This window comes from Anser brachyrhynchus (assembly GCF_964034855.1).
Source record: "Anser brachyrhynchus genome assembly, chromosome: 27".
Taxonomy (NCBI): domain Eukaryota; kingdom Metazoa; phylum Chordata; class Aves; order Anseriformes; family Anatidae; genus Anser; species Anser brachyrhynchus.
The window spans coordinates 3,370,103-3,390,811 of NC_137720.1; the positions used below are offsets into that span (position 1 = coordinate 3,370,103).

Consider the following 20,709-nt stretch of genomic DNA (forward strand, 5'->3'; position numbering starts at 1 on the left):
GTCCTCGCGTCCCTCGGCTGCCCGCGGCGGTGGCAGCCTGACGGACGGCACGCGGACGTGAGCGGCGTTGCCACCGCCGGGTAAAAAGCATCCGCATGGCGCAGCCCGAGCTCTGCCCGGAGCAGCCGAGCGCATCACTAACCCGGGGTTGCTTTTAAGTCGCTTGCAAGAAGGTGGGAAGGAAGAGAGAAAAAGCCGGAGCGCCGAGCCGCTGAGTACCCGGGAGGGCCGGGGCGAGAGACGGAGCATCGGCGCCTCTGAGCTCGGCGACTCGCGGGAATAAGCAGGGAGAAGGTGAAAAAAGCTGCACGAGAGGGAGGGCAAACACCACGGCCGGGGAAAGCAAGGGGACAACGGAGCCCGAGCTGCCCAGCGGGGTCCTGAATTAGCATCTTAGGAAGCGGCGCTCCAAATCGGCCGCCTTCTGCCCGAAATCTGAGCCCGGACCTGAAAACCCGAGCGGGGGATCCGCAGCTCAAAGAGCAAAGGTCGCGGCGAGCCCCGGCCAGACCCCGCGAGCACCCGGCGGGGCCGAGCTCTCAGCAGCCCCCCCGGGCCGAGCAGCCTCGGCGCCGCGAGCTTATTTTTAGCCCGGGGAGCGCAGGAGCCACGAGCGGCGCTTTCGGTTCCCAGCCCCGGCCAAGGGGGAGGCTCTGGGGCTGTCACCGCTGGAGCAACCGCCTCGGGTCTCAGCCCTCCCCACTGCCCCCCCCGTCACCAGACACAGCCCCCGGCCAGCATCGGCACGGAGCGGAGCGATGCTCCCCAGCACCAAGCCTTCCTCCTCTGCGTGGGGAGGAGGAGGAGGAGGAGGATGCTGGGGTCAGGACCCCGCGGCACAAGGCTCCGGCTTATTCCCAGCTCCCTACGGGACGGCGCCGCGCCGGGCAGGGCTGACCTTTGCGCACCCGAGACAAAGAGGAGCCGGCAGCGGCCTCGACGGCGGAGGAGTCAGGGGGACGCAGGGTGCAGCCCCCCCCCGGCTGCCGGGACGGGGGCAGCGGCAGGCCCAGCACGGGGCCCCGGGAAGCGCCGCGCTCGGCTCCCGTCGGCGAGCGGGAGGGATCGGGATCGGATTCCTCCCTCCCCATCCCCTGCCGGCCAAACTCTTCCGGGTAGGGCTCCGACGCGCTGCCCAGGCACCCCAGCGGCTCGCTGCGTCCAGCAGACCCCGATTGCTTTGACAGGGGGGAAAATATACATTAATTGCATTAAAAAAAAATTAAAAGGATAGAGATCTGCATGCCAGCAACACGGCGGTCGCAGCCTGGGGACGCCGGAGCGCCCGGGTCCTTTGGCTTTTGGTGCCCGGCTGCCGACTCATCCCTGCCACGGAAGCCAAAGTTTCCCCGCCGGCACAAAGAAGCGCGGACAGGCGGCCAAATCCTGCACTCGGCCTCCACCGCCCTGCCGAGGAGTCCCCACGTACCCCAGCCTGTGCGGGGGGCACGGGGGCTGCGGACAGGACAGGCCCCCCATGGGGGCACCCTGGAAGCGCTCCGTGGCCCCGCACACCCGTGCCAGGGTCCCCCAGGTCCCTGTCCCCGTGCCGGGGTGGCCGTGCCAGAGCAGCTCCGTGGCACGGGCAGAGATGCTCCTGCCCAGGGCACCCCGCACCCCAACGCCCAGCCCCACACCTCGGCTCCCCCAGGTAAAACCGAAGAGCCAGAAGCTCCCAGGCAGGAGGGCACCGCACTCAGCTGTTACTCACGGGGAGCCCTCGGAGGATCGAGGTTGCTTAATTAGCGCTTTAAAGAGTCCCCATCCCGGCGAGTGACACACCAGCCGCTCGTCATGCGCTCCGCATGTCTCCTGCCTTCGCTTTCTTCCTTTCCCTACCCAGGGTTAGCTTTTATTTTTTTTTTCCCTCCCCTTTTCTAACGAACAAATCGAGGGGCAGGATTTATAAGTCCACAGAAACTCTATTATCCCTCCGCACTAAAGCCAAAAGCGACTAATTAAAACATCAAAGTCGGACGTTTCATTAGCTGAGGCTCGGAAAGCCCTGGCGGGGAGCAGGGAGCGGGGCTCCCACGGCTGCACCGTGGACCTGCACCCCGGGACGTGAGCGGGGCAGGGAGGACAGGGTGCCACCACCCGCGTGTCCCCCCCCAGCCGGTCACTGCGGTCCCCCCCTCATCGTAGCAGGGAGGATTTTGCACAGAGGGAGGATTTTTCCCCAGGGAGGCCAGGGAGAGGAGCCCCTTCCCCTCCCACTGCGCCCAGAGCTGGGACCTGCCTCCCCCAGGAGCACCTCCAGCACCACGGGACGGGTCCTCGGTCCCTCCTGGCCACGGCACAAGGGCAATAGGAACGGGCTCGATTCCCCAGCTCACCCAGGCCGATTTCTTTCCTCTTCCACCGGTCCTCCACCCGTGCGACAGCAACGCCACCGCCGCGTCCATCCACCTCCCCCAGCCACCAGGCAGCCGCCTCCCGGCCTCACGCCGCGTCCCCGAGCCCGCTTGGCTCCCATCCCAGCGGCCTCCGATGAGAGAGACAGAGGGATCTGGGGACGCCGGAGGAGGTGGCACCTCTCGGGGCACGCGGTGGCCATCCCTCCGGACCCGCAGCCCATCGAGGCACCGCGGCGTCCCCCGGCTCGGAGAGCAGCGGTGATTTGCCGAGCGCGGCACAGCCTGCCCCCGCCGGGGAGGGGCCCGGGAGCCCCGGGGAGGGGGGGGGGGGGGAGCAGAAGGTAGATAAGGGGAGCAAGATAAAGGGAGCAGCAGATAAGGGGAGCAGCCGGTAGATAAGGGGAGCAGGAGATAAGGGGAACCGCTGCTCGCCCTAGAGCCGCCGCTCGGCGCCGGGCTCCTCGCGCCCCCCAGATCCCCGCAGGCTCCTTTCCTGGAGCTGCAACGGGGGCTGTGGGTAAACTCACGGCCTAGCGAGGATAAATACCTATATATTTTATTTATGTATATATATATATGTATAAATACAAGGAGGTGAGCAGGGAGCATGCAGGGAACCCGCAGCCACGGTGCGGGCAGGGAGGGTGCCGGCAGCTCCTGAGGGCAGCCAGGGAAGGCCCTGGGGAAGGGGGAAACTCCGTGCGCAGCTCCACCCCGGTGCTTTCTGCTGCACAACAATGGCGTGGAGGAGCAGCAGTCCCTCCCTGCTGTTACTCACCCTGCCCAGGACCTGCGGTTGCCCCGCGGCCGCTCCCAGCGCCGGGTGCCAGCTCCGTGGGCACGGCGCAGGGCAGGACGCGCGGCTCGGCGCCGGCGAGCACGGGGATCCCCGGCACTGCAGGAGCCAGACCCACGGCACGGCACGCCAGCCAGCGCAGGGAATTCCCTCCGTCACCGTCTCAACCAAAAAAAAAATACCGAAAAAAAAAAAAAAGGCAACCACACCACCCCGCGCCCTCTCAAGTCTCTACCTGCAGCTCCGGCAGCATCGCCCCAGCGAGCTCGGCTCCCTGGGGAAGGCGCCAGCACCGTGCTGGGGTCCCAAAGGCGTCCCCTGTGCAGCACCCACGGCCCTGCTGCGGGCGAGGGTGGGTCACGAAAGGAGCCCGAGCCCCGAGGGGCTGGGCACGGCACTGGGCACGGCGCTCCGGGACCGCTGGAGGAATGGGGAAGCTCTGCGTGGCCGCGCCGGTGCCCTGCCCAGGCGAACGCAGCGGGCACGGGCACCTCCTCCATCACGGCGGTGCTGCGCCGGCTTTGGCACGGGGCAGGGAAACGACGGATCTGAGAGCAGAGTCAACGGCTGCGGGGAAGCAAAGGGCACGCGGCTTTTGGGAGGCCTCCAGGACCCCCCCACCAGCTCTCTCCATTCATCCCCGGAGAGCACGACCTGTGGCCGGGGGGGGACACCTTGCAGCCACCAAAGCCACCCTGAGGGGACTGGGGGGGCAATTCCTAGGGCCGGGCACCCAGGGGCTGCCCGCAGGACGAAGCCCTGCGGCAGGGTGGGACCGGAGGGACGCGGGGGGGTCCGCTCCTCCCGCTCCCCACGAAATAATTCGGGTGCGTTTCGGCGCTCGGGGAAGCGAAAGATTGAGGTCGAGGGCACCGTCTGGAGCCACGCAGCCAGCACGAGCCCGGCGTGCCACGGAGGAGCGCAGCAGCATCGCAGCCACGCGGGGTGGGGACCCGGAGCGGTGCCCCCCAGCACCCCCAGCACCCCCACCTCCGCCCCGCCGGGCGCAAACAGGCTGCGTGGCTTTGAGGTTTGCAAACCGAGCCCCCACCCAAGCTCAGGTCTCCAGAGATAAGAGGACAATAACCTATTGTCCCTCCTCCCGCGCCCTTCCCAGCACCCAGCTCGCCTCTGGCGATGCGGGGGGGGGGGGGCACCCAGCCCCACACCGGCACCCCGGGACCCCCAAACCCCGGCGGGTCGTGGCCGGGGGGTGCCGTGCGCCCACGGGGGATGCTCGGGGTGCTGGTGGACACCGGGGGTGACGGAGCACTGCGGATCCAGGACCTCGCTGCAGAAAGCTGGAGGCAGGGGCAGGAGCCAGAGCTGCTGGCCACGGGGGCCACAGCCTCACCGCTTTTCGGTTTTCCCCTATTTCCCCCATTCTTCTCTGCCCCCCCCCCCCCCCCCCCCCCCAGTCCTGCTGTAGATGCGATCAGCTGCCTTGGGCAAGCTGCGAGCAGCCCCCAAGGGAAAGGGATTTATTTTTTTTTTTAAGGGGGGGGGGGACACACGAGACGACAGCCCCCCCTGCACCGTCCTTGGGCTGCCGCAAGGCGCTGCCCCCCCCCCCCCCCCCCGCCCTGCGCTGCCTCTGCCCATCCCTCCGGCCCCGCTGCCAGGCTGCGGCGTGCCCGGGGCTGGAGGCAGCGGCCGCATCCTGCCCCCCCCCTCCTCCTGCCTGCCCCCCCCGGCCCCGTGTCCCCCCCCCCCAGCACCTCCACACGGCCACAGGCGGGACCGGCAGCCCCACACCCACCCCCCCCCGTAACCCCGACCCCCCCCAAAAAAGGGCGAGCAACAAGTTGCAGGACGCAGGCAGTGCTCCTTCCCCCCCCCCCCCAAAATAACAGGGTGTACCCCCCCCATTAGGACCCTCACCCCTGCCCAAAGACCCCCCCCAGAGACCTTCACCCCCCCCAAAGACCCCCCCCCCCAAAGGACCCCCCCCACTTGGGGTCGCGCAGCGCCGAGCCTGGGGGATGCGCATCGCCCCCCGGGGGGGGGGGGGGGGGAGAAGGGACCAAGACCCAGCACAGCCCCCCCCCACAGCCCACAGCCCCCCCCCCCCCATTTTAGCCCCCCCATCCCACCTGCTGCGCTGCCGGCCCCGCTCCGTCCCTTTTCCTCCTGGGGCCAGCAGCAGCTGCAGGGCTGGAGGGGGGGGGGGGGTCCCCTCCTCCTACCGGGGGGGGGGCAGCTGCTGCGACCCCCCCCCCCCCCCTCCACGTTTACCCGGCTCGGCACGGCCCCGCCGCATGCAACCGGGACAACCCCCCCAAAAAAAAATACCCCCCCCCCAAAAAAAAAAAAACCAAACCAAAACTCACCGGCTCGGCGCCCAGCCCCGGCTACCGGCGGAGCCCCCCCGGGAGGCCATGGGAGGAGGAAGAGGAGGAAGAGGAGGAGGAGGAGGAGGGCGGCGGCGAGCTCCGGAGCTAGCGGGAGAAACTGCTTGTCATGGCAACCCGCGGCGAGCCGAGCCGAGCCGTGCCGAGCCGGGCCGGCCCCAGCCCGCCGGGGGAGGGGCCCTCTTAAGGTGGCGGCCCGCCCCGCCGCCGCTTAAGGGGGACGGGGAGGGGCACGAGGGGTCCTCGCCCACCCCCCCCCCCCACCCTCCCCCCACCTCCAAGACCCCTCCGTGCAAACACCCCCCCGGGGGGGGGGGGGCGGTTGTGATGCGCACCCCCCCCGCCCAGCGCCGTGGACCCCCCCCCCACCACCACCATCGTCGTTGGGGTGTGGGTGCCCCCCGCTTTGGGCTGTGCTGATATGCCCCCCCCCCCCCAAGGAGGTGTGTGCATGCACAGCCCTGCAGTGTGCCCCCCCCCCCCCCCAGGCACTGCGGGTGCAAAGCGGTGCAGGCACCCCAAAGCTCCGTGCACCACCCGCCCCCGTGCAGCCCCCGCTTGGGTGGTGGGGGCACCCCCAAACCTCGTGGGAACCCCCCCCCCCCGCAGTGCCTGCACCCCTGGGTGGTGTGGGTTTGATCCCCGTGGAAGTGAGGTGCGTGCGCCCCAAAGCAGCGGGGACCCCCCCCCCCGCAGCGTGGGTGCCCCAAACTGGGGTGGGTGCCCTAAACCAGTGCGCGTGCCCCAAAGCAGGGTGGGTTCCCCAAACCAGGGAGGGTGCCCCAAACCAGGGTGCATGCCCCAAACCAGGGTGGGTGCCCCAAACCAGGGCGCATGCCCCAAACGAGGGTGGGTGCCCTGAAGCAAGGCAGATGCCCCAAACGAGGGTGCGTGCCCCAAAACGGGGTGTGTACCCCAAACCAGGGTGGGTGCCCCCGTGCCCAAAGCCCTCCCCACTCCATGCACGGGGATCTCCAGAGCACCACAAACAGTGACCAAAAAATCGGGGTTCCTCGGGGGCGCTGCGGTTTGTCTGCCCGGAGCTGCCCTGTGCCCAGCGGGGTGTGCGCTGCCCCACAAAACGCAGGGCGCAGCCCCACAAAAAAAAAAAAGGGGCACAGCCCCACAAAACGCGGGGCGCAGCCCCCTGACATCCCCAAGGGCACTGGGTGCTGGTGTCACCCAGGAGGGTACACGCGCTCCTCGAGCTGCAGAGGGTCGAGCACAAGCCACGGCCCCCTCGCCCTGGCAGACCCAACCCTCACCCCTTTATTTTTTTTGGGGGGGAACGAGGAGAAAGCCACGCACGGATCCGGCCGAAGCACGGCGACCGCCGCGGCTGCACCGAAGGCGCAAGGCAGCATCGCAGCAGCAGCACTGGTGCAACACTGGGTGTAGGCAACCTTAACTCAGCACTAATCCTGTTGTTTGGGCACGCAACCCAGTTCAAGTTAAACCAGTGGAACATCTGGGCGCGCACAAGCCCTGGTTTAATGCTCGTAACATTTCCCCCCCACACCCCCTGCCTCGAGGGCCTGCACCTCGATAATTTTGCGTTCTGAGTAGTCCCGGGGGAGGGTTACCCCAGGGCCCCGCGCCAAACGCTTTGGGCCCTTCGCTGGGGGATTCCTCCCCAGCCTCGTGGAGCTGCGAACCCGAACGTGTGCTGGTAAAATGCCTCCGTCGGGTGCTGGGTGCCACCCAGGTGAGCTGGTGGTGGTGGTGCGGAGCCCCCGCACGCCGTCCTTGTCCCCGCCGGGCCACCGGCTGCTGGCTCAGCAGGGACGGGGAGCAGGCACCAGTGCTTTCCCCATGCTGGCTCCGTGGCTCGGCCGGGCAGGGGTGCTGGGGAGTTCCCTCGCAGCACCCTGCAGCACCCAGCACCCTGCAGCACCCAGACTGCTCGTCTTCGGTGGTGGGGCGCCCTGGCATTTTCCTGGGGAGTTAAACAGACGTGGTCAGTCCTTACGAGAGCTGGGGCTCTCACGACGAGAGCAAGCCTTCTATCGCCGAGCAAACTCGGGCATCTTCCGTTTCTGAGCACGGTTTTTCCACCGCGGAGCCGCAAGAGGGAATAAACGCGGGTTTAAGCCAATGTCCTGCTCCCCCCCAAAAAATAAGGAGCACGCTGCACTGACCACCTTTGGTCTGGGTGACTGCAGAACAGATCAAAAAATAGCTGGAGGTGCAGAGGGCAGACGGTGCTTCCACCGGGCTGGCTGCAGAGCTGCTATTGAGACGTAACGGCCTTCTAAAACAGCGTTTCGGAGCTTGGAAGGAACCTCTGACCATCTGGATTTGGACTCCTGAAAGGAAATCAGCCTTCCTGCCTCGGGGAACCTGTTGTTAACGGGGCAAGGCGCCTTCCCAGAAACACCACGAATTTGCAGCCTCTTTGGGCTCCGGCTGAAATGGGGGAAGGCAGCTCCCTCCAGCCCGGCACCAGGTGCCGGCCGGTGGAGGAAGCTGCCAAAACCCATCAGAAAAACGTGCTCCCCATCCAGGGGCAGCCTGCAACTGCAGCGCCGGCACTCGGCGGCTCCCGCCCAGCGTGTTTCCATTACATCGAGAGCGACCATAATAAATATAGAGGCTAAAAACCCCTTTCCATTTTACATTTAAGGAAAAGCACACGGGGGAAAGCCGGGCCCCGGCAGGAGCGCGAGCGCCTCGCCTCTGCTCCGGTGCCGCGGGGAGCGGCCGGATCCTGCTCGCACCGGCCCCGCTCGCTGCAGCAAAGCGGGCAGGGCGCTGGGGTAAATGCAAGGGTCCTATAGGGAGTATTTTGGGGTCACGCAGGCCCTGGGCTGATGCTGAGCTAATCCTGCTCTGAAGATGTGTCCGCACGCTTGCCGGGATGGTGCCTGTGCTCCGCTCCTTGGTGCCACCCCTCTTTGTCACCTCCTGCTCTCCCTGTCCTGCAGCCCCTCCGGAGAAATGAAGAAACGCGGTGCTCGGAGCGTGCTACGTGTCCCAGAGGGGCAGAAGCTCAGCCCGGTGGAGGTGGCAGGATGGGTGCCCCGTGCCCTGCTGCCTCCCCGTGCAACGTCCCCGGGGAGCAAACTGCTGCGCCGGGGGCAGCCGCAGTGCAGGGGCTGGAAAGGCAAAGGCACCGGGGGCTTTGCCACCTCTGGAGAGGTGACACGGGGGTGTCCCCACGCTGCTTTGCTTTGACGATGCTCTGCGCTTCTGCAGCCGGGCGAGGAGGGAGAAGGAGGCAAACCTGGAGTCCGCAGCCCCCCTGCTTGTCACCAGCTCCAAGGGAGATGCTGGATCCTGCCGGCGAGCCCCTGCAGGGCTGCTCCCTGCGTTGTGCTTGTGCCTTTGGCCTCCCTGCTCCTCTTGGACGGCGGCTGGAGATTCGGATATTCATTTGTTCCCTCTCCTTTGCCCAGAACGAGCCCTGGCCACGTGTGCTGGGCTGGCGGGGCCGGCTGCGCACCCAGGCACGCGGCCGCAGGAGTGCATCAGGTTTCAGGACCGGGTCGTCCTAAATCCTGCTGGAGCCCCGCTGCGATAGGAGCCTCGGCTGTTATCTGGATCCTGGTATCTTTTTTCTGTGCCATATGGGACCGCGGTACTCCGGCCGGGTGCTGTGTGAGCAAAGCAGAAAGCGATCCCTGGCCTGAGCGGTGCTTAGCCTAAAGGAGACCAACAATGTTAAAAAAAAAACACCCTGAAACATAAAAGATCATCCCGACGGGTTCTCCTGTAAAAAATTGGGCTTAAGTGATGATTTCCCTTTAAAAAGAGCATGAAACTTCACAATAATTTGTCTTTAATGTCTCCCAGGCTGGGAACTTGTAGGTGGAGTTTTAGCCCAAAATGAATTGAATCAGCCAAGTTGTATCAGCCAAGTTACAAACCCATCAAAACCCGAGGCCAGATCCTGATCTCATCGCCGCGGGTACAAATCCAGCGTGGCTGCGCTGGAGTCGACGGGGAAAATTTTGTCACCGTGCCGGGGAGCAGAGAGCAGGATTGGACCCCAGGGTTTCTAATGGAAACACTGACTGAGCCTTGAGCACAAGGCAGAGCCGGGCGTCTGTGAAATCTCTCTCCATTCAGGGCTAAATATAGGGAGAGAGAGAGAGAGAGAGAGGGAGTGATTCAACTTTCTGTGCTCACGGATAAATAAACCCCCGGCCAGGAGATGCCAGGAGCCGCCGGGGGTCCGGCCGCCCCCGCGGCCCCATCCTGCAGGAGGCAGAGCCGGCGGCGACGCTGCCAGGAGGTGCCTGGCAGCACCTGGGGCATGGGGCAGAAGGGGATTTCGCCGCTTCTGCTTCCCTTTTTTTCCCTCTCTCGGCCCAGCCCTGAGCATTGCTGGGCTCCAGCGGCCACGTTTTGCAAGGCTCGTGCCCAAAGCTCGTGCCCAGCCTGCTCGGTGCTGCCAGGAAGGGTCCCATCCTGCACCCAGCTTTGCCCCTTGCCTGGTTTGTCTCACCTGGGACTGAGCTTTCTTCTTGCTCCGGGGCAGCTCCCCAGAGCCTCGCAGCCCCAGAAAAATCCCCAAGCTGCCCTGCCACGTTATTGCTAATAAACATCTCCTAGACTGCTTCTGCTATCTTTTACTCTAACAGGCCCGTTAATTCCTAATTAAGCAGCTACTTCATCGGGAGGGGGGCTGAAAATAAAAAGCAAAAGTGGGACAGGAGGGATTTGGGCCCAGTTTTGCTTTATGAGCGTAATTAGGAGACAAAATTGCTCATTCACCCAAGGAATTCATCACCAAACGGCTTCGGAGCTGCCAGACACGTGGGGTTTTCCCTGGGCACCCGGTGACTGGCGGCGCTTTTCCTCTCCCCATTGTTGTACGTTCCCATTTGGAACCGGAGCCACAGCAGGCTCAAAATCTATCAAAACCCCAATATTTGTGCCAGCCGAGGAAGCGCTGCTCCTTCCTGGACACCCATGGGCAGGGTGAGGCTGGTACCATGGTTAGGGACACGCCAAAGCCCCCCAGGAGCCTTGGGTGCTCCTGCTCCTTCCCTCTCCTTGCAGCACCCCGTGTTAGGGCGACACAAATGCTACCCCTTGAGATCTTGGGGACACCCCTGTCCCCTCCTCGAGGGATTTGGAGGTAGACAGCAAGATCCTCAGCTCCACCTCAAAATGAACATTTCCCCCCCCACACCCCCCCGGTTCCGACCTCGTTCCGTTCGTCACATCGAGGAGGAACCTCGTACTCGGTGTTTGCAGCACGGTAACACCTCCGGGACCTCAGTGGGACTGAGGAAAGTCCCTGCTGCCGGGAGTGACAAGGCGGTGGGTAGTGCTGAAAGGGAGGAGGGAGAAGTGACAGCGCCGGGGGGGCCGCTCGCGCCGCTGTCACCCGCAAGCTGTCGGTGCCGGAGCTGGGGAGGTGGAGGAGCCCCGGGCTCCCGAGTCCTGCTTCGGTGCCTTCCCTCCAGAAATGGGAGGAACGGCCAGGATGGCACGGGAGGCATCAGGTGCTGTGCCCCGTGGTGCCCGGAGCAGGATGTCACCGCAGGGCTCCGTCCCGGGGGGGTCCCCCTGCTGCGGTGCCTTCGCGCCCTCTCGCAGCCCCCCGTGATGCCGCAGGGCCAGGATCAGGAGCGAAGGCGCAGAAATGCATCTCCTCCTCTCTGCTTCACAGCACGAAACCGACTCCAACGTGCAATTTGCAGAAATGCCAGGCCTCCCTAACCCGTGTTACCCCCGGGCGGTACAACCCGGAGGCATCCCTGGTATTTTGCTGGTGTCCCTGGTATTTTGCTGGTGTCGCTGCCTCCGGGCCAGAGGAAGATGCTGGTGGCCAGGAGGGCTGAAGCAGGGCAAAGCCGGGGCGAGCTCAGCCCCTGCGAAACCCCAGCGTGAGCAGAGAGAGGCGGCGAAGGCGGGCAGAAAACGTACGAGATGAAAAGGTGACCTCTCCCAGAAACAGGGGGAAGGAAACCATAAACACTGCCAGCCACGGCCGCGGGAAAACAACAAGCAGCGACTGTTTTATTTGAATAATAACCATCAATAATACATCGCTAAGAAGCTGCAGATGACTGCAATTAAAAGAAAAAAAGAAAAAAGCATTGCATTCCCTGAGCGAAATCTAAATTATTCCTCACAGCTTGTCCGCTCGCTACGTTATATTAAAATGAAGCAGTTCCTGGTGCGGCGTGGCTCAGCGGAGCCCGGGAGCCCGGGTGGAAGGCATAAAAGAAGAAAAAAGGCAAGGAGAACGAAGAAGAGCCCTAATGTAGAAGGTTATAAATATTTTACAGCCGAGGAGGAGTGGGGAGCCACCAATATAGATGCGATTGCGGGCGTCCATGGTGGGAGGGAGGAATTAATCACAGAAACAGAGGAGAAAGTTTTCTCGAGGAGCCCATGCACACACCCACGGCCAGAGCAGCTTGGGTGGGGGGGCTCCTGGGTGCTGGGGTCTCAGGGTGCTGGGCAGCTTGGGGGCTGCTCCAGAGGGTGCAGAGATGACTTGGTGCCGATGCCTGCCCCTGCCAGGCACCGCGGGCAGGGTGCTGGGGCCAGGCTGGGCACCGCGCTACTTCTGCATTTCAATTCCTCTGCAAACACGGAGTGAAAACGTTCACCATAAAATGAAATAAAAACATGAAACCCTGCAGGTGGGGCTGGGAACGCACCCCAGGCATTGTGCACGACCCCATGCATGGGCTCTCTTTTACGGGTGCTGCTCTGGGGGCTCGGGGCACCGGCCGCTCGCGTGTGCCCGCGGGTGACAACCCCGCTATGTGCACCCCACGGAGCCTCGGCGCTGAGCAAACAGCAGCCGGCCACCCCTCCTCGCGCTATCCAAACACCGGCTCTGCTATCCAAACACAGCTCCCAGAGCCAGGTGCCGGGCTTGTTGCACCGCTCCCCGTCCCTGTCTGTGCCGCTCCCCGTCCCTGTCCCTGCTGGCGGAGGGAAGGGAGTGGGGCACCGAGCACCAGCCTGGTGCAAACACCACCAAACATCGCCCTTGGTGCCGCTGTCTCCTGGCAGACACCAAACGCTTCCCGGGGGAGGCTGGCTCTCAAAACCAGCCAGCCGTGCAGCTGGAGCCGTTCCCCACCCTCCACAAACGGCTCCTTTCCCCGGAGCCCTGCGATAGCAGCGTGGGACGCCGCTGCTTATCAGACACCGTGGTGTGCGGCAGGAGCAGGGGAGGCCTCCCAAGGCCAAGATGTTTTCTTTTTTTCTTTTCTTTTCTTTTTTTTTTTTTTTCCGTCTAGCTCTCAGCTAGGGCTTCCCAGCCACCCCAAGCACTTTGCAGCGCTGCGGACACCTCCATCCCCTCTGCCCCCTCCCTGGGCAGAGGACATCCTGCAGGCAGTGTGGGATGCCCATTCCCAGCTCCAAGCTTTGTTCCCATCTGCTCCTTCTGTCCCAGCTTGGTCCTGGGTGCAAGCAGAGCACTGCTCGTTTGCACGAGGTGGCCCCGGACCCTGGGCCACCGGCCCCAGCCATTCTCCTCCCCTGTCCCCGGCAGCACTGATTGGAAAAGCTCAGTGGCACCTGCTGGGAGCCTCTGCAGGTATTAAAACCTCTGCGCCTAAAAGCGCCTCTTTAAAAATTAAAGCCTCAGTGAGAAAGAAATGAGTCGTGACGGGGAGAGATGAAGCTCGCGGCGTCTGCAGATCACTGAAGGAAGGAGCGCCGGTGCCAGCGCCGACTGGAGTCACCGTCCCCGATGCCCTGGCCAAAAGGGTGGAGATTAAGTGATTTTGAGCAGCCACTTCGTCCTGATGCTGAGCCCCATCCAAGCAGGACAGTCACAGCCCAGCCTTCCGCCACGGCCCCATGGGGACACCGAGGGTCCCCGGGAGGACACCGCGGGCTGTGCTCCCCCAACAGACCCCACCTGGCCACCAACGCTTTCTGCAAAGCGCACGACCCCACGGGCAGAGTGCACAGGGGTTACCTCAGATCCCAAAAGCCGACAACCCTGGTACTGCAGTGCCTAGTGCTAACGGGCTGCTGGAATAGCTTGTGCTGCAAATATGGCACAGACGGATCCCTTCTGCGAGACGTGCATGTGTCGCACATCGGCGGTGACGCCAGCAACTTATTTCCCCGCTGACTGCTGAGACGGCTGCTCAGCTCCCTCTCAGCTGTGACGTGGGAGCCTGCCCTTAATTTCCAGTGGCACCAATATGCTTGCTTCCTCCCCTCCCTGCCAGCCCCACTTTGCTCCGTGGGGAGATGTGGCAGGCAGTGCTGCAGCTCCCTGAGGGGTGCTGGAGGGCCCTGAGCCCAAAGCTGGCACACGCCAGCCTCCCGGGGAGCCAAACCCGGCAGCTGATGGTGAACCCAGGTCGTGTGTGACATGTCACATAAGTAAAGGACGTGGATGTTTGCCTCGAGAGAGGAGCTTCCAGCAAAAGAAGAGCATTGCTATTACTTTTTTTTTGCTATTGCAAAAAATTGCTATTGCAAAAAAAAAAATTGCTATTGCAAAAAAAATATGCTCTGGGGAGAGAAGCATAGGCAAGAGGGTGAGCATGCGTTCGTCCCTAGCCCCGAGCATGTTCCTGCGCCGTGCCCAAGGGATGCTGCAGCAGGGAGGACAACTGCAGGCATCTCTCTCTTGCTGGTTAAGGGCGCACGCATCCAGGCTCGGCACGGGGGACGCGCAGCAGCGGAGGCAGCGCTCCGGTGCTCGGGGCAGGGACGGGTGCGCGCTGGCCTGACTCAGTGCAGCAGCTGCCAGGGCTGTGTGCTCTGTGGTCTGGCAGCAGCGGGGCTTTGTGCACTTATTTGTAAATACATTAAGCCCTCGGTTTGCAGAGAAAAGCGAGAGCCAAGTGCCTGCAATTGCCTGCACGGGAGCGTAACCTTTGGGAGGGGACTTTTCTCTGCTCTTTACCAGCTCAGCAGAATTGTTCTGCTCTGTTGAGCTGGAAATTGGCTGCAGATATCATCACCCAGGCATCAGGTTTGAAGAATAGACTCTCCTTTCAGTCATTAGCTGTGGGCAAAAATGCGAGCGGACGGGGAGGAGGTAAATGACTGGGACTGGCGTGGCTCAGTTCTCCTGCATGCAATCCTAAATGGGGGACTGAAACGAGGCAGAGAGAGGTCTGCAGCGGGGCTGGAGGGACGACAGCGATGCCTGCACAGAGCTGAGCAGCAGCTGGGAGAGCCTGAGCCCTCCAGCCACGCCAGGCTCCAGACCCATCTCTTATCCTTTGTCCTGCTCCCTCCCTGACTAATTTCCTTCCTTCCCTTCCCCTCCTTTGTGCTGCCCTCCTGTATCCCATCCCTGCCCCGTGGCCAGCCTCAGGGCGAGAGGAGCAGCCTTTTCCTCCCCTGGCCAACCAGAGCGGTGATGGGGAACGTGAAATCCTGGAACAAACCAAAAAGAGACAGGGCTGAGATTACTTCCCCTGGCAGCTGACGAGGTCACCGTCCACTTTTTGCAGAAGTCGGATGCTTTTGTCATTCCTTGCAAGCAGCAGTGGGCGAGGGAGCCAGCTGCTAGTGGCGTAGCTCGGGCTCTGCCCCAAAGGGAAGCGGCTGCAGCGGGGCTGGAGCAGGGCATGGCACCGGCAGCGTGATCTGTCCCCGATGACTAACTCGCTCCTAACACACCCTCTGCTTCGGAGGCCGTGGCAGGAACCACTATCAGAAAGCAGAAGCTGGTTCCTTCCCTCTCGCTTCCCACTAAGATTTTCCAGTGACCCATCATTCTGCAGCGCTAACGGAAAGTTGCCCGGCCCCTGTCCTTTCCTTGCCTTGGGTGGTTGGTTGGGTTTTGTTTCAGCTGTGTCTCAGCATCGTCTGTCCCCAGCTGAACACCCCTGGAGGACAAGAACCACCTCTGGCATTGCTGTATTGCCTGAAACTCACTGGGTTTTGCTCTGAGCGTGCACCAGGGTGACCTGTAAGGACAAGCACTCATTTATCACACCCGGCTTGGGCACGGGTCACCAGGGTACGTACAGCTCCTGGCGGAGGGGAGCTGCTGCTGCACCAAGTGTGATACCAGTCACAGCCTGCTGCCACGGCTGGGGCTGCTCCAGCATTTCTGGGCTCAGCTCTGTGGGGACGGGCCCCAGAGAGGCTGCAAAGAGCTGGTGGGGAGCAGGGGAAGGACCCAGCGAGCCCCCGCACCCCTGGGATTTATTTGTGTAAGCCAGGAGTGGCAGCACGAGTAAAAGCTCCCACCCGAGGGGACGGACAGACCGCAGCACCCATCCGAGAGCCAAAGCACCCAAACAGCTGCTGGGGGGACCAGTTACCCCCCAGTGCTCCCCCTCTCAGCTACACACACCCGTGAGCTAAACGCACCATCGAGGGCACGGTACCTTGGGCTGAGCCCCTGCCCGGGGGGCAGAAGGCACCGGTCCAATAACGGGTGGAAAATCCAGGTGCTCGAGCACATTTTGGGACTCCCAAAATGCTTCAGCTCCCTGGCCGTGCTGCATCCCCTTCTCCTTGCTCTCTGACAGCAAAATGACTCTGAGCCAGGCTGGGTCCAGGCACTCTACAACAGCTGTCATGAGCCACGGCAGCACCTGCAGCTCCTCCGTGCACTACCTCGGCCTTAATCAACTCCTCAATTATCAATTTAAAAGCCCCACAGACTGTAATCCCCTGTATGTACTCAACTAGAGGCAGCCAACAGCCAAAGGGCTCTCCTAGTGCTCGTTCCCTAAATCTGCTCCTAATTAGGAGTGGACTTACCCCTGCGATTAATTGCTGGAGTCATTCATTAGTGACTGGATGTCGCAGATGATCTGCTTGGAACAGGAGGCAGCAGAGGGGCTCATCAACGCGTAATGAACGGGGCGAGTGTCAAAACAGCGGCTAAAGGCTCTGTACCTGGCCGGGGGACAGCAGAGGCTGGCGGTTTCCAGCAGAAAGCTCCTGGCTTTGGGACAAGCGGGGGGTTGGGTTTTTGCACGGAGCTGGGAGATGCTGCAGAGGCGATGCTCGCGGTGCTGCCAGCCCCGGGGCTGTCGCTGCAGACCAAGGAGCTCTGGAACCAGTCCCTCGCCCAGCACAGGGCGAGCGTCCCTTCTTACCCCCAGTACTGGGGTGCAGAAAACCCCCTTTATCCCAGGATTTCTGCCCAACACAGCATTTTCCCCATGGCCTTGGCACACCCCAGACCTGCAAGATCAGGCAACTCAGCTTGTGTCCAGCATGGGACACCCCCGCCGTGCCTCATCGCAGGGGACAGCAGGGTGACAGAGGCACACGAGGAGGACACAAGCCCCTTCCTAACCCACCCCAACCAGGTTACGCTCTCCCGTGCCTCAGTTTCCCCAGCTCCCCACCGCAGGGTGCGCATGGAGCCTGCTGCCCAGAGTCACTGCTGAGCGCGCCAGGCGCTATTCTTAGCTTTAAGGGAAGTGAAAGCATTTCTGTGCCTCGGCATTTCATTTTCCCTCCTAACACGAGCTTCATGGAAGCCAGTTAAACCCCCGGCGTAACGTCTGACCTGGGGAATCACCAGTCTGCAGGTGGAAAAGCCACGGGGCAACTGCCAGGGCCACAACACCCCCGCTGCGCCCTCACCAGCCTTCCCCAAATATTGGTGGCCCCATTCACCCAGGGCTGGTGGCAGCCAGCTGCAGCAGCTCAGGGCAAGAACATGTTTAAAGCTTTATTTTTCCGAGCAGTTTTGTCTTTTTTTTCCAGCAGTTTTACCACGCTGGGGGTGTTTTGGTGATGGGCGAGCTCTGCGCTCCCTCCTGCTGCTGGAGGGGACGGAGCTTTCCCTGCCTCTGCTACCGGAGCAGCTCCACGGTTTCTCAGTCTGAGATGCTGGGGAAAAAAAAAATGCATTTAGTGACAGAGGAGTTAAGCTGCATTCTGGGCTAATGGCTGGTGAAATTACATTAGAAAAAAAAAATGGAACAAAACAAACCCTTGAAGGTTGGAGACTGTAAACAGCAAGGGAAAGTAGGACGCAAGGCTCGAGCGGGAGAAGCTGTTTGCTGCAGGTTGAGGGCGAGCCGCGGGTGACTCACGCAGGTGACGGCCGATTGCTCCCAGGGCTCCCAGGTCTGGTTTGGATCAAGGCTGAGCTGGGCTCTGGGACAAGGATGGGTGGCTCCTGGCCCTGCTCTTTGGAGGGACGGATTTCACATAAAGCAGCAGCTTCGAGCCTCATAAAGCCGCGTTTATCTCCCCCCCAGCAGCTCTCCGACATCCGAATGCTTCCTGGGCAGGAGGGGCTGAGCCGATGGCCTGGAGGCAAATGGGCTCCGTGGTCCTTTGCTGCATCCCTCGAGCTGTCCCTTGGCCCAGAGGGGGGCTGCTTTCTGCTCCTGCCTCACAGCCGGCGAGGCAGCAGGGCCTGAACGCCCCTCCAGCCCCCAGCGGCACCCCCAGAGATGGATAGCTGGAGGGAGGGAGGTGGGTCAGGAAACGCTGCGAGCAACGCAATGAATAATTCAGGCAGTTGGGCGTCAGGCAGACAGACGTGGGCAGAGCGATGGGTGTGGAGGGACAGAGGCGAGCGTGCAGACAGACAGACAGCGGCACGGCCAGAAGGGTGGCAGTGCAGGATCCGGCCCTCCGAGGTGCCCACACGCAGGAGGCTGCCGCAGATGGAGGGGAGGAGGATGGCAGCACGAAGGGGGCACGCGTACCTGTGCCGCCTCCGGAGGAGAAAGCCACCTGATGAATAACACTGAGGAATAATTACAACGAGCAAACGCTCGTGCCAGGCTCCCTGCGGCCGGGGGAGCGCGGTCTGCTGCAGCCCTGCCCGCCCACCGCCCGCCCTGGCCTCGTGCCCCCGCCAGCCCCGAGGCCACGGTGACATTAACCCGCTTCTCCGCCAGCGTCAGCCGGCCACGTCAGCCGCCTTCTAATCAGCCCCAGCACTTCCGAGCATCCCGGGGGCTGCCAGAGCAGATCCTTGCAGCTGGAGGCGAGCAGGAGCGCAGCCAGCGCCTGAACGAAGGCAGCACCCGGGGCTCGCGGCAGCTCGGTGTCTGGGTGCCCCCTGCGCACCCCCAAAATCTGCCCTGTCCCCCCCAGCCCAGTGCAGGGGATGGCTTCTAGCAACTGCTGCCTTCTCGGCACGTCTGAGTGCTGCTGCTCCCCCCGGGGAGCTGGGACGCTGCCACGAGCCGCGGCGGGCTGTTGGAGGAGCCAAGCTGGTGCACGGCCCAAAGCCTCCGCTCGCAGAGCCCTGGGATTAGGGGGGATTTCTCTTTCCTTCTCCTCGCTTCCATTCACAGCCTGCATTTCCCAGGGGCAGCAGGTCCCTGGCTGGGGAAGGCACCTGCCCTGCCAGGCCCCGATGGCAGCACCCCGTCCCCCGATGCCCGTGGCACAGCGGACGCCCCCCAGCTCATTTTCGATGGCGCGGGGCCACCCCGGACCAGCCCCGCGTGCCTCTCGGGGGAACTTGGCAGCAGGTGCCCGCTCCTCGCCGCCTAATCCCGCTCCCTGCCACCGGCCAAGGGCTGACGGGAATAAACACCCCCACCGCCCGCTCGACACATGCCTTTCCATAAGGGGAGCGAACCTGCTGGCACCACGCGCTGCCGGCCGAGGTGCCGCTCGCTCCCGGCTCGCTTCCAGCCCGCGTTGCAGCAGGGGCCAGGCAGGGGATGGACAGCGGAGGCTCCTGCTGGGCTTGAACCCCCAAATCCCCTGGGCACCCCCGGCAGGGTGCTGGTGACACAGCCCCGTACTCTCCGGCAGCGCAGCACCTGCCCTCTCCATCCCAAACTCATCGGCAGAGGCTGAGCTGTTGGTCACAGCACCATGCAAGCAAGAGTGCAGAGAGGCCATTAAATAAATTAGTTAATGAGAGCGTTAATTAGAGATGAGGAGGCTCTGGGAGAGCAGGAGGGAGGGAGAGAGGGGCTGGCTGACCTCCCATGGGCCAACCTTGCTGCAGTGGGGACACGGTGGGGACACAGCGGGGACAACCCGGGGTGGCGGGTGAAGCGGGTCCCAGGTGCCGCTTCACCCATCAGCAGGGCTGCCCCTGCGAAGACAGCGTTCAAAGCATCACTTCCAATACCCGTCTGTTTTCCCATCCTGCCATGGAGACAGCCTCCTTATATAAACCCTGTTAAGTAGGACGGCCTTTTATATCTCTTTCTCCCATCTCCGCCGGTGGCTGTGGAGGCTCCAGGTCTCCGAGCCATCCAGGCTGCTTGGCAGCAGAGGATAAAAGGCATCGGGGTGCGTGCAGCCGGGCTGCCCTCGTGCCCGGCCCCACAGCTCCTCGCCGTGGCCGTGCAGCACTGGAGGGGACCGTGCCCAAGCCAGCCACCAGTCACCGACACTGCTTGGGTGCATCCAACCCCGTGCTGTGCCCCAGGGGTGGCTTGGAGCTGGGACCGAGGGATTTGGAATTAAGCGGCTGAGTTGGTGTAATGCCCTCCCTGAGGCAGGAGCAGATGCGAATGGAAGGGGTGAAGGTGAGGCCGTGGCACTGAGATGCATCCGCGCAGAGGACCCCATCTCTCGCAGCCCCCTCCCTGCCCCAGCCAGCTGCCCGCAGCACCAGGGCATCCCCCAGTTCACCATCCCTTACGGCTGTCTCTGGCTGGAGCATCTCCTCCTCCCCGCTGCCTTTCCACCAGCCCTCTCAGCCATCTAAAATGATGGCTTTAACAAGGGTAAATTTTTGATGAACAAGGTATTAAATATTTGTGGCCGTTGCGTGTGCTTTCAATTATTCAGTGCGAAAACGCAGGCGAGGTGTAGGCAGCGTCCATGGCAGCGAAGGACACGACAGCCCCGTGGGACCCTGCTGGGCCGGGCATGGCCAGGGAGCCTGGGCAGAGGCAGCTCCAAGCCTCCAGCAGGGAGAAACCTCTGGGGATAAAGCCCCTGTGCCAGCAAAATCATTTCACGGGGAGTATTTGTGCTATTTTGGGCAGTGTTCAGTGATCAACCTGAGTGCAACTGGGAGGATGGTGGCTGGAGCAGCCAGTGGGGAAGGAGCGGGGATCCCAGGAGCAGCAGAGCTCAGGATTTCCAGCTCCAAGGCATGCGGGTACATCGGGTGTCTGCCTGGAGGCAGCCTGCGACACCGCGGGGCTACCCGACATGGCAGGCACACGGACACATGCTTGAAAACGGCAATGGGAAACGGAGAGATATTTTGCAGGAACCCCTCCCTCCTGCCAGCCCCAAATCCCTTCCTATGACAATTTTCGTTCTGGAGTAACACCTGCAGGGCTGGGATGCCCATCCCTGGCTGCCGAGGGGGCACGATTCTTTGTGCCATTGCTCCCGCTGGGGG

General features: G+C 63.0%; 1 protein-coding gene and 1 long non-coding RNA gene across 8 annotated transcripts in view; both read right to left on the reverse strand.

Moving 5' to 3' along the window:
• The window catches only part of ATP2B4 (ATPase plasma membrane Ca2+ transporting 4), a 45,093-nt gene extending 39,402 nt beyond the window's left edge, over nucleotides 1-5,691 (reverse strand). For 2 of the 7 annotated variants that reach the window (XM_080568853.1, XM_080568855.1), the window contains exon 1: nucleotides 5,484-5,691. The gene's annotated coding sequence lies outside the window, so the exon portion shown is untranslated. Of the gene's footprint in view, nucleotides 1-898; nucleotides 1,178-1,711; nucleotides 1,849-5,483 lie in introns of those variants that run through there. The other 5 variants (XM_080568852.1, XM_080568856.1, XM_080568850.1 and 2 more) reach the window with 4 other exon arrangements.
• A 427-nt stretch (nucleotides 5,692-6,118) lies between these two features.
• On the reverse strand, nucleotides 6,119-20,407 carry LOC308183227. Its single transcript, XR_013942350.1, has 3 exons — nucleotides 17,359-20,407; nucleotides 15,791-17,255; nucleotides 6,119-9,145 (listed from the first exon to the last, which is right to left on the reverse strand). It is a non-coding gene; the product is annotated as an uncharacterized lncRNA (long non-coding RNA).
• Nucleotides 20,408-20,709: the final 302 nt, after the last annotated feature.